At 38.0% G+C, this 26785-nt stretch overlaps 1 long non-coding RNA gene across 1 annotated transcript; it reads right to left on the reverse strand.

Moving 5' to 3' along the window:
* Window positions 1-4950: 4950 nt before the first annotated feature.
* Window positions 4951-26527, reverse strand: LOC307157141. The gene is made up of 3 exons (XR_013820878.1): window positions 26472-26527; window positions 25979-26125; window positions 4951-7126 (listed from the first exon to the last, which is right to left on the reverse strand). It is a non-coding gene; the product is annotated as an uncharacterized lncRNA (long non-coding RNA).
* Window positions 26528-26785: the final 258 nt, after the last annotated feature.

The following is a 26785-nucleotide window of genomic DNA, read 5'->3' on the forward strand; positions in this document are numbered from 1 at the left end:
TCGGCCCAACGACGGAATTCAACGGTGTGGGCGAAGGTATAATGCTTCCAATGAAGTTCACTTTATTTATTAGAATTTAGTTTTAATATCACTTTCGTTCTACGCTTAATCTGACTCCAATTTCAAATAATTATCCAATTTAGATTGTGTTTCTTATTAGAAAATAATCATAAATATTAATGATGACTTAATTTAGATCTTTGATTATTCTGAGTATCCCATACTTTCAATTATTAATTCATTATGGACCCAATGCCGCATAGAGATCACGTCGGCCGTATCGTGTTTCTCACAAGGTAACCAACTACATATTAAACCCTACAGATTAAGAATGGGATGTCATTAAAGTTCATGTGAATGTAAAGGCAGACATCCCAAAACTTTTGGCAGTGTATATTTACTCATGCAACATAAACATAAATGTATAGAGTAATATATTGTGTTATTGTGTAATATATTTCTTATATTTTTAATTATTTACATTATACATTTTTCATATTTTCAAGCTAGTTAACAAAAGCACATGCACACCTGCATGTACTAAAGTATTTAGCCAAGAGACTGTCACTGTGCTAAGGAGTGGACAGCCATTACTTTTAAATGTAGTAATTATAATCTTGATTATATTCGGCCAATTGTCAATCGAACCACAGGCTCTACTCCAGGGGTGGGCAAACTTTTTGGCTCAAGGGCCACACTGGGTTTTAAAAATTTGACAGAGGGCCGGCCCAGTAGCAGATTATGAAGTACGATCTCATGAAAGTGCGTATCTACACCACAAATTTGATTTCTCGTGCCATTTATATGCCAAAAATGTTTTGTTTTTTTGTTTTGTTTTTTTGTTTTTGCGTGCATGCTACACACTGTAAACCCCTTGGTTAGGATTAGGGGTGTGGAGTGCGTGCCTATTACACGCCATAAAGTGCATATCATATGCATGCGAAAACATTATGCACTACAAATACAATTCGTGGTATTCGCACTTTCATAAGATCGGGCTGAGCAAACAGACAACGTTGTGTCAATGTCTGTGCGAAATTCAACAACTGAGAGACGACATTCTGACAATACATTTTTTTTATGCTAGATATCCCCCATTTAGCATGTTTTGATGTTAATTTTTAAAGATGTTAGATAATTATATCCTATACTTTTTAAATATTGTTTATCCTTATTATTATTTAATGGCCTAAAAGTAAATTAGAAACAAAACATCTGCAAGTGTACACTTAGAAGAGTAAAAATTACAGGTTACGTTAATTCAGCTTTATTAAAACTGAATGGCAATTTGCACTTCCAAAAGTCATACATTTGTGGAAATAAACGAATATACAAATTTATTTTAAGAATAATAAAATAAAAAAACATAAAAGGCAAAGGCAGATCAGAACATTTAATAAAAAAATAAAAAACGGGTTCTGTACATGGCAGACAGGGTAGCGTAGTCGAAAGCCGGACGATAATGGTCGGTAAACGGAATCGGGCAGGATACATCCACAAATCCAGAGGAGCAAAGAAACTAAATAGCAGACAAATCAAAGGAAAAACTAAGGTGTGCAAGCGGTTACCAAACTTTTTTTTTTCTCATTGAGTTACCAAAAAAGGAAAAAACATTAACGTGCTTGAAGTCTATGCGCTTAAGTTGCTGTCTGTTTGGTTTCCATGGTGACGCGCTTGTTACGTGACACACCGCAGCCACAACAGCGCTGAATGAATGATCTGCTTTTATGTCATTTTTCCTTTTTTACATTTGTTAGCTATGGCATGCAATATATGATATTCCGGTTGTCAAATATATGCAACGCAATATATATATATAACGCAAAGTATTGCAAGAAAAAAGGCAAAATTAATGCGATCTTAAGACAATTTTTTTAAATACTCGGCGGGCCGGATTAAACAGCCTAACGGGCCGCATGTGGCCCGCGGGCCGTAGTTTGCCCACCCCTGCTCTACTCTTTAACACAACATGGTATTGTTGCATACTGTTCTATCTTCTTCAGTCATCGTGTTGTGTATGAGGCTGATAAAGAGGAATGCAGGTAAGTCGCGCGACATCACCACGTAGAACATGTTGTTTGTATTAAACACAATAGGTTTAGAAGAGAGTGTAGTTTTGTAGTATCTGGTTAGTCAGCATAGTTTAGTTTGGGCATCTTGACGCTGAAGATGTTTCTTTTCTATGTTTTTCTTTTGGTAGTTAGTTTAGCTGATTAAACCTAGTTAGCTTTATTTTGTTTTATTTATTTCTTTGATCTGGCTTCTCTCGGGCTTGCCTTCCTACCTTGTTTTTGTATTGTTATTTGTTCCTCTGTAAAGATTTTCTTTTCACTTTTTGAAAAGTGAAACATTATCATGCTGCAACATGAGGTGATGGTCGTGGATGAATGGCACAACAATGGCCCTCAGGATCTCGTCACGGTATCTCTGTGCATTCAAAATGCCATCAATAAAATGCACCCGTGTTCGTTGTCCATAACATACGCCTGCCCATACCATAACCCCACCGCCACCATAGGCTACTTGATCCACAACGTTGACATCAGCAAACCGCTCACCCACACGACGCCATACATGCTGTCTGCCATCTGCCCTGTACAGTGAAAACCATGATTCATCTGTGAAGAGAACACCTCTCCTGGGCTGGTGTGGTTACACGTGGTCTGCAGTTGTGAGGCCGGTTGGATGTACTGGCAAATTTTCTGAAACGCCTTTGGTGACGGCTTAAGGTAGAGAAATGAACATTCAATTCACGGGTAACAGGCAGCTCTGGCTGACATTCCTGCAGTCAGCATGCCAATTGCATGCTCCCTCAAATGCCAACATCTGTGGCATTGTGCTGTGTGATAAAACTGCACATTTTAGAGTGGCCTTTTATTGTGTCCAGCCTAAGGCACACCTGTGCAATAATCATGCGGTCTAATCAGCATCTTGATATGCCACACCTGTGAGGTGGATGGATTATCTCGGCAAAGGGGAAGTGCTCACTAACACAGATTTAGAAGGATTTATGAACAATATTTGAAAGAAATAGGCCTTTTGTGTACATAGATAAAGTCTTAGATCAGCTCATTAAAACTGGGGGCAAAAACAAAAGTGTTGCGTTTATAATTTTGTTCAGTGTATATCTTTAGACTTTTTTTCAAAGGACACCTAAATGTACTTTAAAAAAAGTGTATTGTGTAAATACACTGACTTGACTAACTGAATAAACTAGAAATACCTAGAATCATTAACCCTCTGGTGTTCTTCGGACCAAATGGTCCCAAAATGTTTAAATAAATTTTTTTATAAAATCATAGCTTCATCGGAATGGTCCGAAATTTGGTGACTTTGTTGGTACTTGGTATATGAACACCCAAAAAAATTGGCGACAGGATTTGAATAGTCTAAGTGGTTGTAAAAAAAATAGTCACACTCAAGGTCTTCGGGACCAAATGGTCCGCCATAGGAAATGAATGGGAAATTGTCAAAAATGTGAAAATACAGAGTTTTTTTGTGCGTACAATCTACAAATCAGCCACGATCCAGAAAAAAAGCACACAACAGTGAATCTATAAAACATCAAGAGTGCAAAACAGACACATCCACACACACACACACACACACACACACACAAACACACTTTTATACACATACACACTAATAAATTCAGATTACATAAATCTATTTTGAATTTTTAAAAATCGCAGCTTCATCGGAATGTTACGAAACTAGGTGACTTTTATGGTATTAGGTATGTGAACACACAAAAAATATTGAGGTCATGATCCAAGCATGCTAAGTGGTCGTCACACTTCTGCTCTTTGGTCAAAAATGACCCCATAGGAAATGAATGGGAAATTGTCAAAAATGTGACAATACAGAGATTTTTTGTGCGTACAATCTCCAAATCTGCCACGATCCAGAAAAAAAGCACACAAAAGTGAAGGGGTGAATCTATAAAACATCAAGAGTGCAAAACAGACACATCCACACACACACACACACACACACACACAAACACACTTTTATACACATACATACTAATAAATTCAGATGACAAAAATCTGTTTTGAATTTTTAAAAATCGCAGCTTCATCGGAATGTTACGAAACTATGTGACTTTTATGGTATTAGGAATGTGAACACACAAAAAATATTGAGGTCATGATCCAAGCATGCTAAGTGGTCGTCACACTTCTGCTCTTTGGTCAAAAATGACCCCCATAGGAAATGAATGGGAAATTGTCAAAAAAATGAAAACAGAGGTTTTTTGTATAAAACAAACAAACAAAAAAGACAAAAATAGTCTTTGAGAATCTGTTATTATATTTTAAAATCAACAACCTGAAAAAAATTTGGCCAATATGTGCAAAAATCACTAGAATTCGCAAGCCTTTCTACAGAAAGCTGTAAATCCATCTAGTGGTAAAAATGTGCTATTGCGTGATAAAAATGCTCAGTGTATCCACCAGATGGCATCCATCTCATTTAAAAAATTGCTTTCATGAGGCCTAGGCTTGACTCTAAAATGAAATACAGCTTTAATAAAAAAAAATAAAAAAAAATTACATATATATAAAAAAATTCTATTATATTCAATGGGAAAAAATGGGTCATAATACTTGCATAAATATTAATTATAAATCATAAAATTATCTCAAAACAACAAAAAAGAAAAGAAAAAATATTATAAAAAACAAGTAAAAAAAAAAAAAAAGATGGTTTTTTTTTAATAAATATTATTCCCACCCTCCCGGACCATTTGGTCCCGAAGGTCTTGAGTGTGACTCTGAAATGAAGGACACCAGAGGGTTAATGTAACAGTCTCAATAGTGATACACCCGGGGCTGGTATAAGCTCTCAGATTTAATCTGATGTACCCCAAACAGCAGCCATATTCAAGACCAGATTGACAACATACCTTTACCTGTGCATTCTTTCAAAAATAAATAAATAAATGCAGTAAAATGTTCATAATTCCTTTTAATTCCTTAATTAATTCCTTTTATTTTCATTTTAATTTACATTGTGGCATTTTCCAGCAAGACGGAAATGTTTTTAATATTTTGATTCCAAGGTATTAGACTGAATCAAATACATGAGAGATGCATCAAAACAATTGAATTTACAGTCAGTCTTCCACAATCACTCAATATTGGAAGCTATAGCATAGGACAGGGATGGGCAACTTCGGTTCTGGAGGGCCACTGTCCTACAGAGTTTAGCTCCAATCCTGAAAAAAATCACCTGCCTGTAACTTTCTAGTAATCCTGAGGACCTTGATTAGCTTTTGTTCAGGTGTGTTTGATTAGGGTTGGAGCTAAACTCTGTAGGGCATTGGCCCTCCAGGACCGAAGTTGCCCATCCCTGGCATAGGAGATGGTCAGGCATTCATATGTAAACAAATTTTTATTTTTTTAAAGCCTCAGAAAATCATATTTGCCGCACATTCATCTGTGGCGTGAACGTAGCCTTGATCTCACACAGACACGCATTTTCTGGTGACATTTTAAATTGCCGAGCCATTTAAAACTCTTTCCACACAAGGAACACAAATAGGGTCTCACATCTGCATGACTTTTTAGGTGTATCTGTAAGTGTGATGGTAAAATAAACATTTTATTACACTGTTCACAATTAAATGACCTTCCTTCAGAGTGAATAAGCAGGTGATTGTTGAAATTGCTCCTTTTTCTAAACCACTTGCCACATTCAGAACACTGTAGTTTTGTTCCTTCAGAGTGAATACAGAGGTGATTTTTTAAATTGCTCCTTTTACTAAACCACTTGCCACACTCAGAACACATCAGTTTCTTTCCAGAATGAATTAGTGAATGACGTTTCAGATCTTTTTGATATGTGAAACTCTTCTTGCACTGAAGACATCTAAAAGGCTTCTCTCCAGTGTGAACTCTCATGTGAACTTCAAGTTTTCCTTTAAATGTGAAACTCTTTCCACACTGAGGGCAGATGAAAGGCTTCTCTCCAATGTGAATTATTGCATGCCTCTTAAGTTTTTTTCTGTCTGGGAAACTCTTTCCACACTGATGACATTTGAAACAGTTCTTTTTTGAATGAATCTTTAGGTGGTAATCAAGGGATTCTTTGCGTGTGAAAGATTTTCCACACTGAACGCATTTGAATGGTTTCTCTCCAGAGTGAACTCTCATGTGAGTCTTAAGATTTCCTTTTTGTGAGCAGCTCTTCCCACACAGTTTGCAGGTGTATGGGTTCTCTCCAGTGTGACTTCTCAAATGGGCTTTAAAGGTTGCTTTATATTTGAAACTCTTTCCACACTGAGAGCAATTGTAAGGCTTCTCTCCAGTGTGAATTCTCATGTGAGTCTTAAAACTTTCGTTAAATCTGAAAGTCTTTCCACAGTGATGACATGTGTAAGGCGTCTCTCCAGTGTGAATTCTCATGTGAACCTTAAGGCCTACTTTAAATCTAAATCTCTTTTCACAATGTTGGCATTTGAAAATCTTCTCTTTAGAGTGAATGATTACATGCTTGTTAAGGTATGTGATGTCTGAGAATCTCCTTCCACACTCATGACATATAAAACAGTCCTCTCTTGAGTGAACTCCCATGTGGTAACTGAGGGTTTCCTTACGTCTGAAACTTTTTCCACACTGATCACATGTGAACGGCTTTACTCCAGTGTGAATGTACATATGGCATTTAAGGCTTAAGCTCCACGTAAAGCTCTTTCCACACAGTTTGCAGATGTAAGGCTTCGCTCCAGTATGAATTCTCATGTGCCTGGTAAGGTTTGAGTTTTGGGCAAAACTTTTTCCACACTGTTGGCAGGTAAAAGGCTTCTCTCCGGTATGAACTCTCACATGACTTTTAAGGTGTGTGTTTCTAGGGAAATCTTTTCCACAGTATTTGCAGGTAAAAGGCTTCTCTCCTTTGTGAATTTTAATGTGGACTTTAAGGTCTTCCTGTTGATTGAAACTCTTATCACACCTAAAGCATGTGAAACAACTGTTAGGGTCAGTCTTTGGCTCTCTTTTTTGTGTACAAGTATTTTCGGACTGCACTGAATTTCCGGCAGTCATGAAATCATGATGTTTCTCATACTGATCTTCCTCTTTCATTTCATTCAGTACTTCACTCTCCTCTTTCAGTGGAATCAGGCCTAAGGTGAAAAGAGACAAAAACCTCAGTTTAATAGCACAAAGCAACAGAAACAACATGAATAGGCGTTTCCTGTAAATCCAAAGCAATATATTTAACAAAATATTTTCTTAGTTTTCAGGATTTGTTCTAAAATAAAGTGTTCAAGCTTGTATAGAAAAAAAGTAAGAACATTTTCGTCAAGGCATATGTTTTATTACATTCTGACAAGACAGAGTTTTTATTGCAGTGCTTCTTAAAGTCGACATGAAATCAAAATTGACCCTATTTACTTTGTTAGCACATATTACTAGTCTTGTGGTGAACAATTAATTTATGCACAAGTTGCATAAATTAATGCAACTTGTGATGCAAGTTAATACACAGAAAAAATTTGTTTGCCGTGGTAATCTTTAATCAAAATCTGAAAAGTTACTTCCGGTCTGGAATGGCGTTCCTTTTCTGATGACGTTAGTTTGACGGCTTGGGTTGAAAACGCTTAACCACTCCTCTCAAACCGTTAGTCTGCTATGAGCAGAGATTGAGAGGAGGAGTGCTAAAGTAAAACCCTGCCCTCTGTTCATTATTCCATTTAACTTAGAAATGCGTCACAACCCTGGAGAAAAGTCGTTTGAAACTTCCGGTTCACGGGGACTTTAATCCTGGTCCTGGAGACCCAACGCTCTGGGCTGCGTTTTTCAAAAGCATCATAAGCTAAGTTGATCGTAGAGACTATTGGTGGCAATGATTCTATGATCTACAATGCTTTTGAGAAAAACAGCCCTGCTCATTCTGCATTTTGTCCCTCTTATCCGACGCACCCATTTAAGTTCATGGAGCCCTCCTAATGAGGTAATGATCTGATTCATGTGTAAGTAAGGGAGTATGCAGAGGGGAAAAAAATTATGTCTGGCTCATGGTGAAAATCAAGTTTTTAAATGTTGTTTAAGTCTATGTGGCAGTTTTAATATGCTTTAAGACAAACCATGTGAAAATTCAGGAGTCAACACCATTGCTGAGTATTTTCTCCTCAAAACTGCAGTGAAAAAAAAAAAGTCTCAAAAACCCAGTTTGAAATCGCTGGTATTTCTGACGTTACAAACTACCTTGTAATCAATCACATTCACACATCAATCAGCATTTCAGTAACACAGAACTAGCAGTTGAGTCTCGAGAGAAGCCAGGTTAGCCCGGTATGTTTTTTTTTTTGTTGATATGAAAAATCGGGTAGATTTAGCAATATAGCGGGTGTATGATATAATAATGTTATGATGAACTATATTCTGAGAGAGTCTAGGTTTGGCGGTTGTTGTTGAAGAATTTCCCTTGTCTCATGTGAAAGTCTGAATGCTGTAATGCCCAGCAGAAAATAGGTCACAAGGATAAGAGAATGGAAAAGTACCCAAAAAGTCTGTAAATGCAGGTGCTGGGATGCACTGGCAGAAAAACATGTTTTTTGAGATGTTCCACCAATAGAAGAAGGTTTAGGGAGAGATGTATCTAATGTGGGCAAGGCCACAAGGAGTGACAAAGAAGAAGAGATAGATATGAGGGTGCCCATTGGGCACCTAGCGATAAGAAAAAGTATAAGACATGAACACTGGCCATTGTAACCTCAGATGTCGGCCCAGCCGGCTTCTCACTTTGTTGCTTGTCAATAAAGTTAATTCTTCTGACCTGGAACCTCGACTCTGAGAAACTTCTTTGTGACCTGAACCAAGGACTTCGAATTTGCTATAACTTAATAACTACTTTGAGACCTGAACCAAAAAGAACTTTGAATTTGCTAGGGCTGTGACGGTGGCAGTTTTTTACCACCGCGGTAGTAATGGACCAACTACCGGCGGTGTTGCGGTGGTTGGGGGGTTGTTTTGAAATAAATAAAAAAAACAAAGAAACAACACACTAAAGCCTGTAATGCATTGAAATAAATATCAGTAAATACTGGTAACTTACATAATATAATAAAGTTGAATCTATTTAAAAAAAAAAAACAACAACAACTTTCGTTCAATATTTCCACTCAAAGACGGATTGTGGGACACGAGCAGGAAAGAGACCATCGATCTCTTTTCTGATATCTTCATGTTTTCTACTTGTTGTAAAAGGTATGAAGAGCGAATCTTATCTTCCGCAAGGGAAGGCATTTAGGCTGTTTGCACGCTGCCAGAGAAAGCCAAACTAAAATCACCCATGCGTGTGAAACGCGCTTTACAAATGAACTTGACGCGCCTTACCAATTACCATATGTCTAATAAGCACAAACTGTGTTAAAAAGAATTTGATGTACAAGTAAAAATGTAGGCTATCTGTCCTACAGCGTTTTTCTACTTTACCACAGTAAAAAATACGAAAATAATAGACCTAATTAAAAGCGAACAAAGGAAGAAACGTTTATAATCCCCTTCGGAAATGGGTGAGATGCAAGTGAAGATATGGGAAAAGAAACAAGAGATTCCATGCAGGGATGAGTCACGATTTTTGAATATTCGATTAGTTGATTTAATTAATATCTAATATGTTGTGCGATTATTCTCTAAAATAAAATCTCCTTGTTCTGGTGCTGATGCGGTGGTGACGCGTTCATGTAACCGGAGGGTGACGCTGCCAATAACGCACATAACAGCTGTCACAAAGAACCGGCAAAAGTAATGATTATGAATGTGTCAAATATAGCAAGGAGACATTTGAATTGTTTATTAATAAAGTGTTTTTTTTTGTGTCAGTGTGGGTCAGCATCGTCAACTTTATCTTTGCAGTGAACGCGCCTATAGAGAGAAATGCACACTTCATACGGAATACATAAGCATATGCTAGTCGGTTTATTTTCGTTTTGAATTGTTTTGTAAAAAGTAGACAATTCAAGCTTTCTATATGGAATAACTAATGGAATATTTTTAAATTCGCTGATAATCGAGTGACCAGATCGCAAACCAGAATTCAAATCCGACAGTTTAAATTTATGGGCTCACGCACAACTCTCTCATTCGTCATGAATTCAAACTTTTCCATGGCTGCAATATAACATTTAATTGCTAACCTATTATTTATTTTGTAAACAATTGAAGCTTTGTGTGTCATAATATTAATGTAAAACAGCATTCACAAACAAAGGGTCTCATTCATGAAACACAAGCAGAATGAATTTTTGTGTAAATCGTGTGTAAAGTGGTTCTGGCGTAAATTTTCGGATTCATTAAAATGTTCGTATTTTCCAAATGTTAGTTGGTACGAAAGAAATCTACACCTGGTCCCAGCCACGCGTAAATAGTGCGTTTAACATCCGAACGTTTTGCTCATTAATAAGGCTGCATTTTAATACACCTTAATCGGGTACATATTTACACAGCATTTTGAAAAAATATGATATATAGTAATTACATACGGTTTTTCTTTTTACTTTCATTATGAGAGCCAGTAATAGCATATCTGCAAACGGAACACAAGACCGCAAGTCACAAGTGTTGCAGTCAAGCTTCATGTCGAACCATTTTCTTTTCACTTCTGGGACTGTTCGATTAACAGATGAAACTCCATTAACTGCATCTGTAATATGCTGCCAAGCTTCCTTTTTTTTAGGGCCTGATACGCAACTATGTACACTTGAAAATAAAATGTGCCGTTTTGAATGAACTTCTGATAATAAAACTTCAATTTCTGCATCTGAGAAATTACTCTTTTTCATTCGCTTTTGAGAAGACATGTTGAAATCCTTCGTTTGGTGTCATAATATGATGCCCATATATAGTTGTCAGTCAGATTTAATGGGCGGGATTTATGGTAATTGAGAATGAGCGTGCACGCGCGTCCCATTTACGACTGATTGGAATTCATTAACACACACACACACACACACATTTCACTATCACATCTGACATTTACGAAGTATTTGTGAATCAGGAGAAGAGTTTTCGGGAAGGTCTCTTTACGCGCAAATCACTCACATATTTACTCGTATATTTACGAATGTTTCATGAATAAGACCCATACATTTTTTTTTGCAAACCACCGCCGGTACTACTCAGCCACCGCGGTGGCGCTTTACAATCGTGGTGGTGCGGTTGTCAAGTTTACCGGCACAGCCCTAGAATTTGCCACAACATTGTCAGGAGAACGGTACTTTCCTGACTGCATTTTGTCAAGTGCAAAATTTGGTGGAGGGGGATTATGGTGTGGGTTTGTTTTTCAGGAGTTGGGCTTGGCTCCTTAGTTACAATGAAAGGAACTCTTAATGCTTCAGCATACCAAGACATTTTGGATAATTTCATGCTCCCAACTTTGTGGGAATAGTTTGGGGATGACCCCTTCCTGTTCCAACATGACTGCAAAGTAAGGTGTAAAGTAAAATGAGTGAGTTTGGTGCGAAGAAACTTGACTGGCCTGTACAGAGTCCTGACCTCTACCCGATACACATTTGGGATGAATTAGAGTGGAGGCTGCGAGCCAGGCCTTCTCGTCTAACATCAGTGTCTGACCTTACAAATGCACTTCATAGAAGAACACACTCTTAAACCTTGTGGAAAGCTTTCCCAGAAGAGTTGAAGCTGTTAGAGCTGCAAAAGGTGGGCCAACTCCACATTAAACCCTACGGATTAAGAATGGGATGCCATTTAAGTTCATGTGCATGTAAAGGCAGACGTCCCAAAACTGTTGGCAATATAGTGTATCTAACACCAACAGTGTTAGCGCAGTGTTCAGTTAAAAACAATGGATGTGGCAACCTCCTGGGAATTAATAGAAGCAGTTGCTAAATGGATAGCTATAGCATGCAGGTCGATTTACATAGTGAAGGACAAAGATCTGTGTGACAATTCGAAATGCATCCAACAACTCAACTAACGAGTGGCCCTTGAGAGCAGTTAATAGTAGGATACATGAGCTGTATGAAACAGATAGGACAAAACTAGCTAAAGAGTTAGAGCTCAAAGTGACGGTCCTGCTTACTGGTGACTACTGTACATCACTAGAGTCATCACAGCTACCTCATGGTAACAGCCCAATATATTGATGGAGAGTGGACACACCGTTTGCATGCTTAGACCATAATGAAAACATCAAGCTGCGGCATGTGCAGAAACATTTTATGAATGCAGACCATTAGATATGTTTCCATTTGAAGTACATTTCTCATTAAACAATTGGAATATCGGCTAAAACATTTGCAAATACAACAGTTTTCACCCCATGTGTGCAAAAGGACAAAACCATCACTTCCTAGGGCATAAAGTATCAATAATAAATATAATATTAATAATAAATATGGAAGTTGCAAGAACCGGCCACTGTGGCTCTTTTTTCCTGTAATACACCTCAAAGTGTGCAAACAAAATGCAATAAACTCTATGCTCTCTTGCTTTTGAAGAAATGCCTGATGTTTAGGAATGCAGTCGTGTGAGAATGTTCTGGGAAGGTTATTACAAATCTTTTTGATGAAAGATTTTGGTCAAGAATTTCAGAATTACTAAGAACATTTGTAATTTAACATTCTAAGTTAAAAGGTGCTATATGTAAGTTTTTGACTGTACTAAAGCATAACAATACCATAATATGTTTGCTGGTATTTAAGAAACGCTGAGTTTACATACTTGTTTCTCTGAAAAACAATGCTACAGCGAGTTATTTTAATTTGAAATGTGCGTTCTGTGTCGGAATGTCAGTTTTTGTTTTGGTCTGTGCGATACTGCCCATTGCCAATTTACCCAATAGTATTTCGCCACCACAGGTTGCCAGTTGGCGGAAAATCTGGCAACCCACGCTACCATCAAGTCTGAGCAGGAGAGGGCGGGGGAAACAACGATCTCCGATATTTTGAATTTGGACTGCAGTACCCATTTTAACCGCTAGCTGCCATTCTCAAATACTGCACCTTTAAAGCTGCAAAAGTGATTTTCTCTTTCCCTTATGTTGTTTGACACAAACTACTGCGGGTATATTGGACTGCTGTCACTTTAAGACTAATGCATGTATCCAATACCGGTAATGACAAGCATCCGTTTTCTTTCTCCGATTACAACTCATAACCGACTGCGTTTGAGGAAACTCATTGAGGCGGCATTTTAACTTAATTTTCCATGCACATGTCTGTTTTCAGTTATAATTAAACGTTTCTTAAGGATGAAAAAAATATCTCTGCCAATGCAGTAAACTATATAGGGAGCCCTTACTTGCACATTAGTTAATATAATATTAAAGGTTAACAGAGCCCAAACTATTATCCTAAATTCAGTTGCTAAATATTGTATGAGAACATGTAAACTGCACATAAGGCAGTTTTTGCATTAACTTCTAGATTTAATTATGTTTTTTACTTTAAATATAATGTAAAAATAGCAATGACTATATATGACTATATTAATGAAATACTTGTATTTGATGGGCTAAAGGATTCTGCCATTGAAAAAAACAAAAAGCCTAGATAACTACTATAGTTACGATCATTTGGATCTGTGGTTTCTTAACCCTGGAACCCCTACAAAAGAGCACATTTTCCTAATCAAACACTCCTGATTAACATCAACAACTTTAGAGCTGACATAACTGCTGTGTAGAGATGCACCGATCGACCGGCCATTTTTTTCCGCATGATCGGCCCGGACCAGTGATCAATTCCGAGGCAATAACGACAGCTGCGTGTTCTCACTCTCTTCTCTCCGATGGCAAAGTGACACACACACGCCTCCTCTCATTCACTCAATCATCTCATTCGCTCGGGGTAAATAGTGCTTGTATTGCGCATAATTTTACTAATTCCTGCGCTCACACCAAAAGCGGGCACACCACAGATCTATATAAGGGGCGTGCACAAGCCGCCTGTCAGTCTCAAGCAGCTTGTGAGTCACAGGTACCAAAATGAGGGCTTACTGCACTTAAATGGCCAAATACACACAAAACTGTCAAAATATAGACTGGGTAAACCCAGCCCGATCTGCCGGCAATTTGATTTCGCCCTGCAGCTCAGGCTGGAAACCAGTACATTCTTTTGTCCTGCTTCCGTTACAAATTTGCGGGGACCAATCACAAACTGGCTTATCCACCTGGTGCGATATCGGACCAGGAAAAAAACCTGCAAAAAATCGATTGTCGAGTTCACGCGCATAGGTTTAGTTACCTATAATCACGCGTGTGAACTCGACAATCGATTACTGTGGACTTATGGGTATGTGCGCTGGCTGAATTAACATCACTTTTATTAATATCTTTCACATCTACTGCAGTCAGATTCACCCGTGTTCACTCTGAAGGAATCACTCACATGGCTGGGCACTTGTAATGACACATCAAGGATGTTAAGAGGCTAAAAGCAGGTTTAAAACTTGACCCATTGAAGTCAACAGGGTGCAAATTTTAAAAAGAGGATAACACGGTGTAGGCAACACCGATTTTTGTCGTTGTTCTCTGTACTGACAGCACTCCAAATTTACAAAAAAATGAGCTCAATGTTAAAATTGACCGGAGTTCTCCTTTAATTTGTGCTGTTGCTTGAAATTTGTTTATTTGTTCTTATTTTATTACTCTGGTTTTTTTTTTAAGAAACTAAAATTAAAGAAAAGTAGATTTTCATTTGTATATGCTGTCAATTATAGTTCTTTGAAAGAAAAACAGAATCGGCAAAAATTGGTATCGGCAGGTCACACACACAAAAAATTAATTAATGAAAAAAATTAATGTAAGGACCTAAGTTTTATCAGAACATTTCCAGCCCTACAACAGAAGACAAAATTCTAGATCATGTTTGTACAAACATGAGGCCTATAAAGCAACACCTCTCCTCATTTTAGACAATCAGACCACGTAACCCTGTTCCTGCTACCCAAACACACCCCCATTAAACGTGTGGACCCCACAGTAAGGACTGCAGGAGGAAGCAGACTCTTTATTACGGCACCAGTTCCAGGACACTGGACTGGGATGTGTTTGTTTTTCAGGCTACATTGAATTCCCAGATGGACATTAAATTTTACACCAGTTCTGTTCTGGATCACACTAGGTGTGTCGACACGGTAACAACCCAAAGAATAACCCAAAACATGCTGCTGCAATGACCCTCAATGACTTCCGCCATGTCATTTTTACCCCCATCATTGCCCAGTGTTTTGAGAGGCTGGATCTCTCTCACCTGAAAACATGCCTGCCCCCAACATTGGACCCATGCCAGTTTGCTCCGTTCACAGTAAACTGTGCTTGCTTCATGCAAACTCAGTCTCTGCATGTTTTGTGTTTCCTAGTTGCACTGTTATCATATATGCGTGGAGCGTGTTTCGGGTTTCTCAATCTCTATCTCTGCATGCTGTGAGTTTGGTTTGCTAATAACGTTCATCTGGGAACGCAGTGTGTGCCATTTCACAAGATTTGTAATGTAACACATTTGTAAATCTATGCCAACTAAGAGAATATATAAATATGTTTCTAAATATACAAATTGTTGTTCATCGCAATTTCAAAATAAAAGTTGAAACCCTCGCACTGAGTTTGCATTTAATGTGCACGTTCTTGTTTAAGAAATTGCAGCAGCTGTTGCATTTCTATCTTACAGAAGCGACCAAATATTAAAGATTAAGTGGACATTTGAATTAAATGTTGTCTGGCCAAACAAACAAGGATTTGATCAAGCCGTAGTGTAACAACGACAATCACCAGGCCTCTGCAGGCATTTGTTATAATACATAATGTACATATGTTACAGGGCTTCTGAATTGCAACTATTTTTCCTGCTGTTGCAACCAAATTTTGATAACGGCAAACGAAATTAGAGGTCGACCGATTCAACGGTTTTGCCGATATATCGGTACCGATAGTTGATTGGTGAAACTATCGTTTATCAGCAAAAATCCATACCAATAGTTTTTCCAGATTGCGTCCGTTGCTGGAGTGGCTGAGAAGGGTGCTCTGTCATCATTACACAGTATAAGAGCGCTGAGAAGAGACTGCTGGAATTACACAGAGCAAGAGCGGCCTCTAGAGGCGAAATAAAAACTATCACTAAAGCCTTGTGTTGTTTATTTGAACACGTGAGGCTGCACAGAGATCACAAGCTGCACGGAACACTAAAGTACATATTCCCATATCATTATAAAGTAATTAATTTGTTGGCTAGATGCTGCATTAGCAGAGAAAGAACAGCAGTATGTTTGCCATCAAGGCTGAGAGGAATAACATTAGTAGTGGCTACCTCAAGCGGTTAAATCAATGTGATAAAAAAACACGCAAACCTGACACAAATGTTCTATGTTGCAATTGTTACCATCTATTTGCATTAGTTTATATCCAGCTTGTCACTTTTATAGCTGGCGAAGTTGCATATTTAAAGCTAGTGACGTGTAGCCTGGGTTTCCCCATACTGCCTTGAGCAGCGCGATTTTATTCACGCTGCAAGGTAGTCTGGATACCATGGACTAATTTTTCCCCTGAAATAGGGAACCAATCACAGAACGGGGAGGGAGCAGGAAGACGATGACGAAGTATATGCGACACACCGAAGCAGTTTGTTTATCTATGGATCCAACATGACAGACGTAAAAATATATGCATATTTTTAGGAACACATCTACAAAAATATGCCTGTATTTCAAGTTGATAAAATAATTTAAAATCCACATCAGTTTATTTGTGCCGACGCGCCACGCCCTCCCAGGATCTATAACGTTACCAAGGCTACTTTCATTTTTAAAAATGCATCACAACCGCGCGCGCGCGTTCTGCTTGCAGTCGTCAAGATGGATGCTGAGGAGTTGAAGAAAAGAATAGCTAGTGGAGATTGTAAAGTTGTCGACAATACGTCATCAAAAATCAAGTCTAGTGTGTGGGAGAAATTTGGAGTTATCTGAAGAAAATATTGTGAAAGGCTTTGCTGCAAACATTTTCGTGTTGGATAGCCGCAAATGTGGAACTTCATCCCTGAGGAAGCACGCAGATAACTGGTAACAAAGCAGCTCTATCGAACGGTATTTTTCACATTTAACACTGTTAAGTATGTGTGGTGTGCAGGGTGTGTTTGAACCCAAAATTGTCAGATGTAGGCTAGACGAAATTGTGTGGCATATAGTGTTGTAGCCGCGTCTGTTCGACTGGTAAAATGTTATAAGGCTAACGTTACTCAGTTTTGTGGTAACGTTAGCCATGTTCTTCATGTATCGGCCTTTTGACAGCTTCGGCTGAAGTTGTCCTTAATGGTCGTGTAATAACTTCTGTATGACCTGGCAATAAAAATGTTTGTAAGTGTGTCTATAATGTGATAGTCTAAACTGATTTTATTTCGGGTGCGAGTCGGGTGTCGGTTCTATTTTAAGCGGGTCGGTGCAGATTTTTATTAGTGCTGCTGTTGGAAAACGGGTCGGGTGCGGATTTACAAAATCGGACCCGTGCAGGACTCTCTGGTGTACACATAAATCTGACCCATCGTCTTCTTCTTCGTTGAATAATATTCTGTCGCTCTACATACGTCATCTGGTATAATTTGAAATGATTGGCTATGAGCTGCGTACAGGCGCATTTGATAGACATTCGTAGCGCCCAATAAACGGCTCTGGGCATTCGTAAACCACGCCTCAAATACGAGAAAATGTACATGTGGTTTCCAGACCACGTCTCAAAGAGAAAGTGGTCTGACGTTAGCCAGGCTAAGTGACGTGATTGCTTTCTCAACATTGATATGTTCATGCAGCCGACAGAAACAAACAAATCGGAAACGCATTCGATTTCAGTCCTTTTTTTATCACTACAATACATATTGTTATTTTGATTAGATAATCATCAAGTGTTCTAAAATGAAAGCAAATAGAGTGAGACTACATGTAATATAGGTCTACATTTATGTAATTTTAATTGGCATTGCAGATATTTAAAGACAACCATCTTTCAGCATGACTATTTGGATTTATATGAAATGGTAACATTTTACAATAAGATTCCATTTTTAGCATTAACTAAGGTTAATAAATGTAGAAGTATTGTTCATTGTTAGTTTGTTAATTTCAACATTAACTAATACATTTTAAATTGAGTTTTCATTTTTATTTAATCTGTTATTACCTTTGTTAATGTACAATGAACTAACATGAATGATCAAGGTACAATTATATTGCTCATATATTAATACCATAGACTGTTCGACGACGACGCCCCTTCGCTCTCTTCCATTGGTGAGAACTGAAGCCGCCAGTATCCCGATATGGCGCTGACATCTTGGGACTTGAGTCTGCGCAGTAGCGCTCTAGGGACCAGACCTGCGCAGTAGTGAGCAGGAAGTAAAGCCGCGAAATCAACGCCCCGCCCTCACTCTCGCAGAATGCACTCTCCCTGCACTGTTTTTTAAGTGGCCTATGTCTGCTCTGTTCCGCTCCAATTTTGATGTCTTTTGATTGCAGTATGACAAGAGGCTAAAATAAAGTAAATACAATCTCCTCAGTCCTCCAAAAATCCTGAAAAAAAGTCAGTTGGTGCTTCAGTGACTACTTCGCTCAGAGAACCTTAAAAATCGTAAAATTTTTAAATCAATATATTGTCTCCTCTGAATGAGCAGTCAGGGTGATTTTCACATAGTTTTGGAGCAAATATTCTAGGCTACGTCATACAATTTTCAAAAGTCTTGTGAAGAAATAATCAGTATGGGTTTCATGAGCTTATTTCAGTGACAATTGTTTTTTGTTTTTTCACAAACCACGCATAAATGTTATTATCTCAAAACTACAAACTTTTATATACTTGCTGCTGATATATTATTGTAGCAGAGTTTGTGCTGAATACAGTGTAATTAGAATTTAGCCATGAAAATGTCACAAGTAACAGAAATAAGCACAAATGTCAGAGCATGTCAGAACACCTCCAGGGCCCAGAAAACAGCTCAGACCCCAGAGGGTTAAAGAGTGCGATGGATTATAGGGCGATAGAAGATCCGTTAAATAAACTGGAGCTAAGCCGTTTAGGGCTTTATAAGTCAGTAGCAATACCTTGTAATTAATACGGAACTTTATAGGTAACCAATGTAGTGATGATAAAATTGGTGTTATATGGTCAAATTTTCTTGATCTAGTATGAACTCTAGTAGCGGCATTTTGGACTAACTGTAGCTTGTTTATTGAGGATGCAGGACAACCAGCTAATAAAGCATTACAGTAATCTAGTCTCGAGGTCATGAACGCATGAACTAACTTTTCTGCATCAGAAACAGATAGCATATTACGTAGCTTAGCAATGTTTCTAAGGTGGAAAAAGGCTGTTTTTGTAACATATGAAATATGATTTTCAAAAAACAGGTTACAGTCGAGTATAACACCCAGGTCTTTTACTGTAGAGGATAAAGTAACAGGACATCCTACTATGTTAAAGTTGTAGTGTGAGAGGTTTTGTGGGCGGTTTTTTGAACCGATAAGTATTACCTCTGTCTTGTCTGGATTTAATAAAAGAAAATTGCGCGTCATCCAAACTTTTAGATCTTTAACACACTCTGTCAATTTGGATAATTTAGCGTTCTCATCCGGCCGTGATGAAATATATATTTGAGTGTCATCAGCATAACAATGGAAACTAATTCCATGTTTCCTTATAATATTTCCAAGTGGCAGCATATATATTGAGAATAATAGAGGGCCTAACACAGATCCTTGCGGCACTCCATAGTTTACTGGAGTTATGATCGATTTTTCTCCATTTAAATAGACAAAATGGTATCGGTCAGATAGGTATGATCTGAACCAGCTTAATGCTTGTCCTTGAACACCAGTATAATTTTGTAGTCGATCTAAGAGCATTGTGTGATCTATAGTATCGAACGCAGCACTAAGATCAAGTAAAACTAGTATTGAGATACAGCCTTGGTCAGAAGCTAAGAGTAAATCATTTGTGATTTTAACGAGCGCAGTTTCAGTGCTATGGTGCGGCCTGAAACCAGACAAACTTTTCATAGATGTCATTTTCTTGTAAGAAAGAGCCTAGTTGGGCAGACACAACTTTTTCTAGTATTTTAGACATAAAAGGAAGATTTGAAATGGGTCTATAATTTGCTAGGTTATTTGGGTCTAATTGTGGTTTCTTAATGAGTGGTTTTATAACTGCCAGTTTAAATGTTCTTGGAACATGACCTAAAGATAAAGATGAGTTAATAATATTGAGGAGAGGCTCTTCCACTATAGGTAACACTTCTTTCAGTAGTTTAGTTGGTATAGGATCTAATAAACATGTTGTTGTTTTAGATGAAGTGATAAGTTTATTTAACTCTATTTGTTCTATAGTTGTAAAGCACTGTAATTGTTCTTGCGGGGTGATAATCGAGGCTGAGTTATAAGGCGCGATTGAGGATTGAACGTTTACAATTGTGGTTCTGATGTTTTCTATTTTCTCAGTGAAAAAATTCATGAAATCATTACTACTAAACTGTAACGGAATATTTTGTTCAGGTGAACAAAAGTTGGTTTGTTTATTTGTTAGTCTAGCCACGGTGTTAAATAAAAACCTAGGATTGTTTTGCTTATTTTCTATTAGTTTGCGGAGGTGCTCAGCCCTGGCTACTTTTAGGGCCTTTTTAATAACGTGACGTACTTTCTTTCCAAGCGATTCTAAAAACCTCTAAATTAGTTTGTTTCCATTTACGCTCTATATTACTGGTTTCTCTCTTTAGAACACGCGTAATATTGTTGTACCATGGTGCTTTAATTTTCTCTCTGACCTTTTTTAGTCTAATAGGTGCAACAATATCCAATTTTCCAGAGAGAATGGAGCTCATAGTGCTGGTTAGTTCCTCTAGTTCATCTGTTTGTTTGGGTTCACTGAGCAGCTGAGACAGATCCGATAAGCAATTTGAAAAATTATCTATGGTGGATGGAAGGATTGTTCTGCCTAATCGATAACGCGGCGCAGCATGATATATTACTGGGGTACGTAATATGCAAGTTACCATGTAATGGTCAGTTACATCATCACTTTGTGGAATGATATCTATATCGGTTGGATCGGTTCCATGTGATATAATTAAATCGAGTGAATGATTAAAACGATGAGTTGGTCCGGTAACGTTTTGCTTAACCCCAAAGGAGTTGAATAAATCTATAAACGCAGCCCCTAACGCATCATTTTGATTATCTACGTGTATGTTAAAATCTCCAACAATTAATGCTTTATCGACATTGACCAATAGGTCTGAGAGAAAATCTGCAAATTCTTTTAGGAAATCAGCGTAAGGCCCTGGCGGTCTATATACGGTAGCCAAGGCTAAAGATAATAGGGATGTTTTTCTAGCATCTAAGAGCGTAACATTTAGTACAAGTACTTCAAATGAAATAAACTTATAACCCGTTTTCTGAGTAACACTAAGAAAATCTCTATAGATTGTTGCAATACCGCCGCCACGACCAATCAGACCGGGCTCATGCTTATAGGAGTATCCTGATGGAGTAGACTCATTTAGACCGAAATAATCATTTGGTTTAAGCCAGGTTTCAGTAAGGCAAAGTACATCGATGCTATTATCTGTGACTATTTCATTTACAATAACTGCCTTAGGTGTGAGTGATCTAATGTTTAAAAGACCTAGCTTTAGAATTTTTTTTTGTTTACTAATAGCAACATTTTCTGTTTTAATAACAATTAGATTTTTTCTAGATCCTGCAGTAGATTTATTATTTGATCGCACTAAACGAGGAATAGACACAATTTCTATGCAATGTTCTACACTAGTATTTATATAAGTTAATTTGGTGCAGCAGAGACTATGATTTGGACTTTTGGTTACTAGTCAAAAGGTATTTAACATTTTGGAGATGTTATCCGACAGAAGATCGGCTCCGAATCTGCTTGGGTGTAAGCCATCAGCACGGAAAAGCCTAGGACGCTCCCAAAACAGATTCAAATTATTTACAAAGAGCAGTTTCTGCTCATTGCACCATGACGTTAACCATTCATTTAGCGCGAATAATCTACTAAACTTGTCATGTCCTAGACGGTACGTGGGAAGCGGTCCTGACACAATGATCGTTATATCAGGCGATGTGCTGCGTACCGTATCGATCAGATTCCTGAAGTCTTTCTTCAGAACTTCCGTCTGGCGCAGCCTGATGTCGTTCACTCCCGCGTGCAAGACCACAGTTCCGACGCGCACGTCACCGTTCAGAATCTCGGGTACGTGAGCAGCGATTTCAGAAACACGAGCACCAGGAAAGCAGTGATTGTGCACCTTACTTTTACCTAATGTAGCGTGTACGTGCCGAACGATGGAATCGCCGATGATCACAGCATCGCGTTCTGTTTCACGAAGAGGGGAGAAGCGGTTTTGTGTGGATAACTCGAAACCGGGAGGGTCGGAGAGGGTCTTGGTCTAGACCTGACTCGCGTCTTCCGCTGCGGAAATATCCAGGCTTCGTTGTGGCGTGTTGGAGCCGGAGTGAACGAGGCCATGGCTGATCGCGACCTCGGCGCTCGGGACCGATGCAGTAGACGAGGTCGGAATCAGCGGGTTAGTAACGTTAATCTCTGATTTGTGTGCATCGGCGCGTGATGTTTCAAGAGCTAACCGCCGGTCTATGAGTTCGGCTTGTCTCACTAAAAGGTCGTGGATCTGTTTTTCAACAGCTTCCAGCTCAGACTGCACCGCGTGCAGCTCAAATGTGTCCTCACCTGCACCAAAAGGTAGACTACTTACATCTGATATATTCGCCATTTTAACAGATGGACAGTAAGTTAGCAACGACGCTACCAGTGATGCTATCAATATTAATACTAATTTATGACTGAAGTCTTAGATATAATCCGTCTTTTTAGTGGTACGGGTGTAGAGTAGACGCACGATAGGTGAAAAATGTTTGTAAGTGAGTGTTGAGAAGACGCGTTCAGCCGTGATCCACGGACGTAACCTATAAGAGTATCCAGCGTTGGATCACTAATAGGCTTGAGACGCGTCTGGTCAACAGTCCGCGTTGTAACTATGAGGTTTGAGCAGTAGTGCTTCTCAGTGAGGAAAAGTAGAAAATGTTTGTTGTAAGTAGGTTTAAAGAGTAAAATCAAGAATTATAAATCAAATCGATGGAGCTCCAAAGACAACAACGCGTTCAGACGCGACGCATGCGCATTCGACAACAGGTACGATGGAGCTCCAAAGACAACAGCGCGTTCAGACGCAACGCATGCGCATTCGCATGTACGGTCAAACCTAAATATCGGTAAAATCCACTATCGGTTGACCTCTAAACTAAATGAAAGCGGAGCGAAACCGCACTACTTGTTTGTGCTTCACGGACTGTTCATTGGTTCGGACCAATAATAGACAGCGCAGCGCCGCAAGCTACTCGCCAGTCACATCGTTACTACACAGCGCTGGGAGATCCAGTGAAGAAATACATTGAATTCGCCACAGAATTAATAACATCACTGTGATCGCTGTTATAAACCATGGATGTCGTGGGCTGACGTGGAAACCAGGAGAAACATTGTCCCATGAATGAATAAGTAATAGAAGGCTTTAAGTCCACAAATCAGCAACATTCACCATGGATTTAATGTAGCAACACTAACCGTAACTATTATATTGTGACACAAATAGTCATACGCTTACGAGTACTACACATCTTTTTCAAGCTTTTTTAAAACTAAAAGTTTCAAGATGTAGGAATACCTCACACTTATTTAAAAATAATAAAAAAGATGAAATTACCATTGTAAACAGTGTAGCTGCAGAGGACGCTTATTGGCTATTTTAACTCCACAAAATCTATTTTTTTTCCCTCGTTTTGCTTTTGAATTGATATTAAGACATTATGAATGATAATAATTAAAGTTAATTTTATCTACACCAAATTAGCCTCAGTGCTTTAGTAGCCGCGTTTCCATTAGTCTATAGATTTGCACAAATATTTTGTGATATTTTCTAAATGCAGATAAAAAACTATCGCGAAATGACGCTGTTTCCATTAACCGATGTTATTCGCCTGAAACGTAATTTTTTCCTCTTGCGATAAATCATTACAATAATTATGCCAACAGATGTTGGTAGATTTACATACATTCAAGCCACTGCACTAACCATTATTTTAAGGAGACATAGGCGTGTTATCCAAGCATTAATGGTAAGGAAAATCCCCTTATACTTGAGAGCGGCACACATGAAGCGTTTCTGGGTGTTTCTCCCTCATTTCTGCTTCAAGCTCTTGATTGTGGCTTTTCTTTGTGTTTTAGAATATAGTATTCCCGTAATTATTTTGTCTTTTATGAGTTTAATAAAGAACTCTGTCTCATCTTCTGCAAGTTGTAATTTCTGTACGTTAAGTAGGGTGGCCATACGTCCGGATTTTGGCGCAGCCTAAAGCCGGACACTCATTTGTCCTCCTTTTTGGAGTTGCGCTGAATCGGCCTAAAAAACCCCGCTCTTTATCGGGACGCAGCAGCATAGCGTCTAATGCCGTAAGATCTCTGGTCAAACAAATTATTGGCTGAAAGCAGTGTCAAATAACTATTTGATATATCATTGGTTAAAAACGTAAACAAGCCTCCACGTCGTGGAGTCCACGTGCTGGCTACGTCATGTCATATAACATTAACATGCCGAAACGTCAGACCTCATTTAATCTGGAATGGACAAAAGAGCACGAATTTGGCCATGATGACCCTTAGAGGTGCTGTTGTCGCCTGAGCTGCTGCAGAGGGTGAACTTCTTAGTTAAGAACTGAAATGTGTATTTATTTATTTTTCACATTAACAAACTAACATTATTTGTTTATTTATGTATTTCTGTTATTTACAGAAGTACAGAAATGTTATGTTTTCAGGCACTGCACACGGTTCATCTCAGTGGTCAGTTTTTGAAATAGACATCACAATGTTTTTAATAAATACAAATACTGTGAACAAACACTTTTTTGCCTCTTGTTACAAATAGGTCTATATAAAGATATATCGTAGATCAAATTGTCTGGCAATGAATAGACTATTTCAGAATCACTGTATCATGATACCATCGATATGATGGACAAAACTGTATTGTGGTTGCGAGTACACCAGAGTCCTATGCAATTATTCTTGCCTCACTAAATGCTGTATAGTGTCCTCCTTTTTGGTGTTATGGAAATGGCTACCCTAACGTTAAGTCTATTTATTACCAAGGCATTTGTTAGTAATACAGTCAAAATGGGGGAAAATGTGAATAACTGCATTGCAGGTTGATTTAAGGTGTGCCCCTAAATTTTCTGCTTGCGCTCCTAGCAAAAAAAAGTTAGTCTGGAGCCCTGAGTTATGTTTATATTAGTTTATATAATTTATTTTACATGTTGTATTTTAACATTGTTGTTAAATATAATTACTTACTTTGCTATGCTATTTGAACCCGTTATTATAAATTTGTGATTTAAGTCATTTTAAAGGCTGTTGTTCACTTGGATCTATTTTTTTTTTATTATCCCAATTTTTTTATTCGATTAATTGATGGAATAATCGGTAGAATACTCAATTACTAAAATAATCGATAGCTGCCGGCCCTACTCAATTTTCATAGTTTGCTTTATGCTAAATAAGTGTTTTTGTTTGATACGGTTGCATAATTAAGTGATAAAAAAGAATGGTTGGAATAGTCAGAGTTGATATTGTGTTTAATGTTTAATGAGAAGCTTAAATGATTAATGATTAGCTCTTAGGCTACTTCAGTATGATTATTCTGGTTTTCTGAATGACGTAAAAATAATAATGACCAACATGGAAGTTTTATCTTCTCAGGTGCACTTGAAGGCTTCTTTAGTATTTGTCTCATGTGATCTCAACATGTCTGTCCACATAAGGTGACCCGCTCCATGTCAAATAAAACCACTTTAATAAGGACACTCATCAAAAATATGATTCATTTCTGTAAAGGCATTTTAATAAGGATCAAATGACAGAGTTCAGTTTTGAGAAAGAAACCTACCTGTTTGTTCCTCAGTATCTTCTTGTTTCATGCTGAATACTTCTTCAATCTTGAAGTCTTCACTCTCCTCTTTAATAAATGCCATCTTTATAACAGTATGTAACGTGGATCTCAGTTGCTTCACCAGGAGTTTTCGGTGTTTGAACACTGTTGTGTATAAAATGAGACAAAAGAAGAATAAAAAGTAAAACAATTATTCCAAGCTAAATCTCATTCAGCTCCCTAGTTCAGTAATAAGAGAGTCAGTCATAGTGATGATGATCATAAATAACCCGATTAGCCAAGCCCTCCTTAAAAACGTCAGTAGATTCCTGTTTCATTCAAACATTTGCAATTGGTTTGTAAAAGTTATCATTACACGTGTTGTTGCATGTTGACAGTTTTGACCAGTAATTTTAGATAAAGCATGACTATAATACACATTCTTCGCAGTTAGAATAAAACGGTAACGATTTGCATCGACTTAAACAATTAAATGCTTTAAAACACAAACCCTTTCTTCTGCCGAATCAAGACGAATGAGCGGTGCAGCCTTATGACGTCATATCGCCAAAATAAAAGTCCTGTTCAGTTTTTAAAACCCCTTGTCAAAAAATCAAATATTCCAATAAGAATAAATAGAATAGAATATCCAATAGAATTTCTATCATATTTGGAACCATTCCTATAGGTTTATAGGACAATAAATATCCTGTATGATTCTGATAGGAATTGTATGGGATGAATTGTATCAAAATGATTAACACGTGCAAACACAATTATCCATGAACTTAATAAATGTTGCAGATATGTTTTACAATCCTCAAC

The sequence above is a fragment of the Squalius cephalus genome (assembly GCF_949319135.1).
Source record: "Squalius cephalus genome assembly, chromosome: 4".
Lineage (NCBI taxonomy): Eukaryota > Metazoa > Chordata > Actinopteri > Cypriniformes > Leuciscidae > Squalius > Squalius cephalus.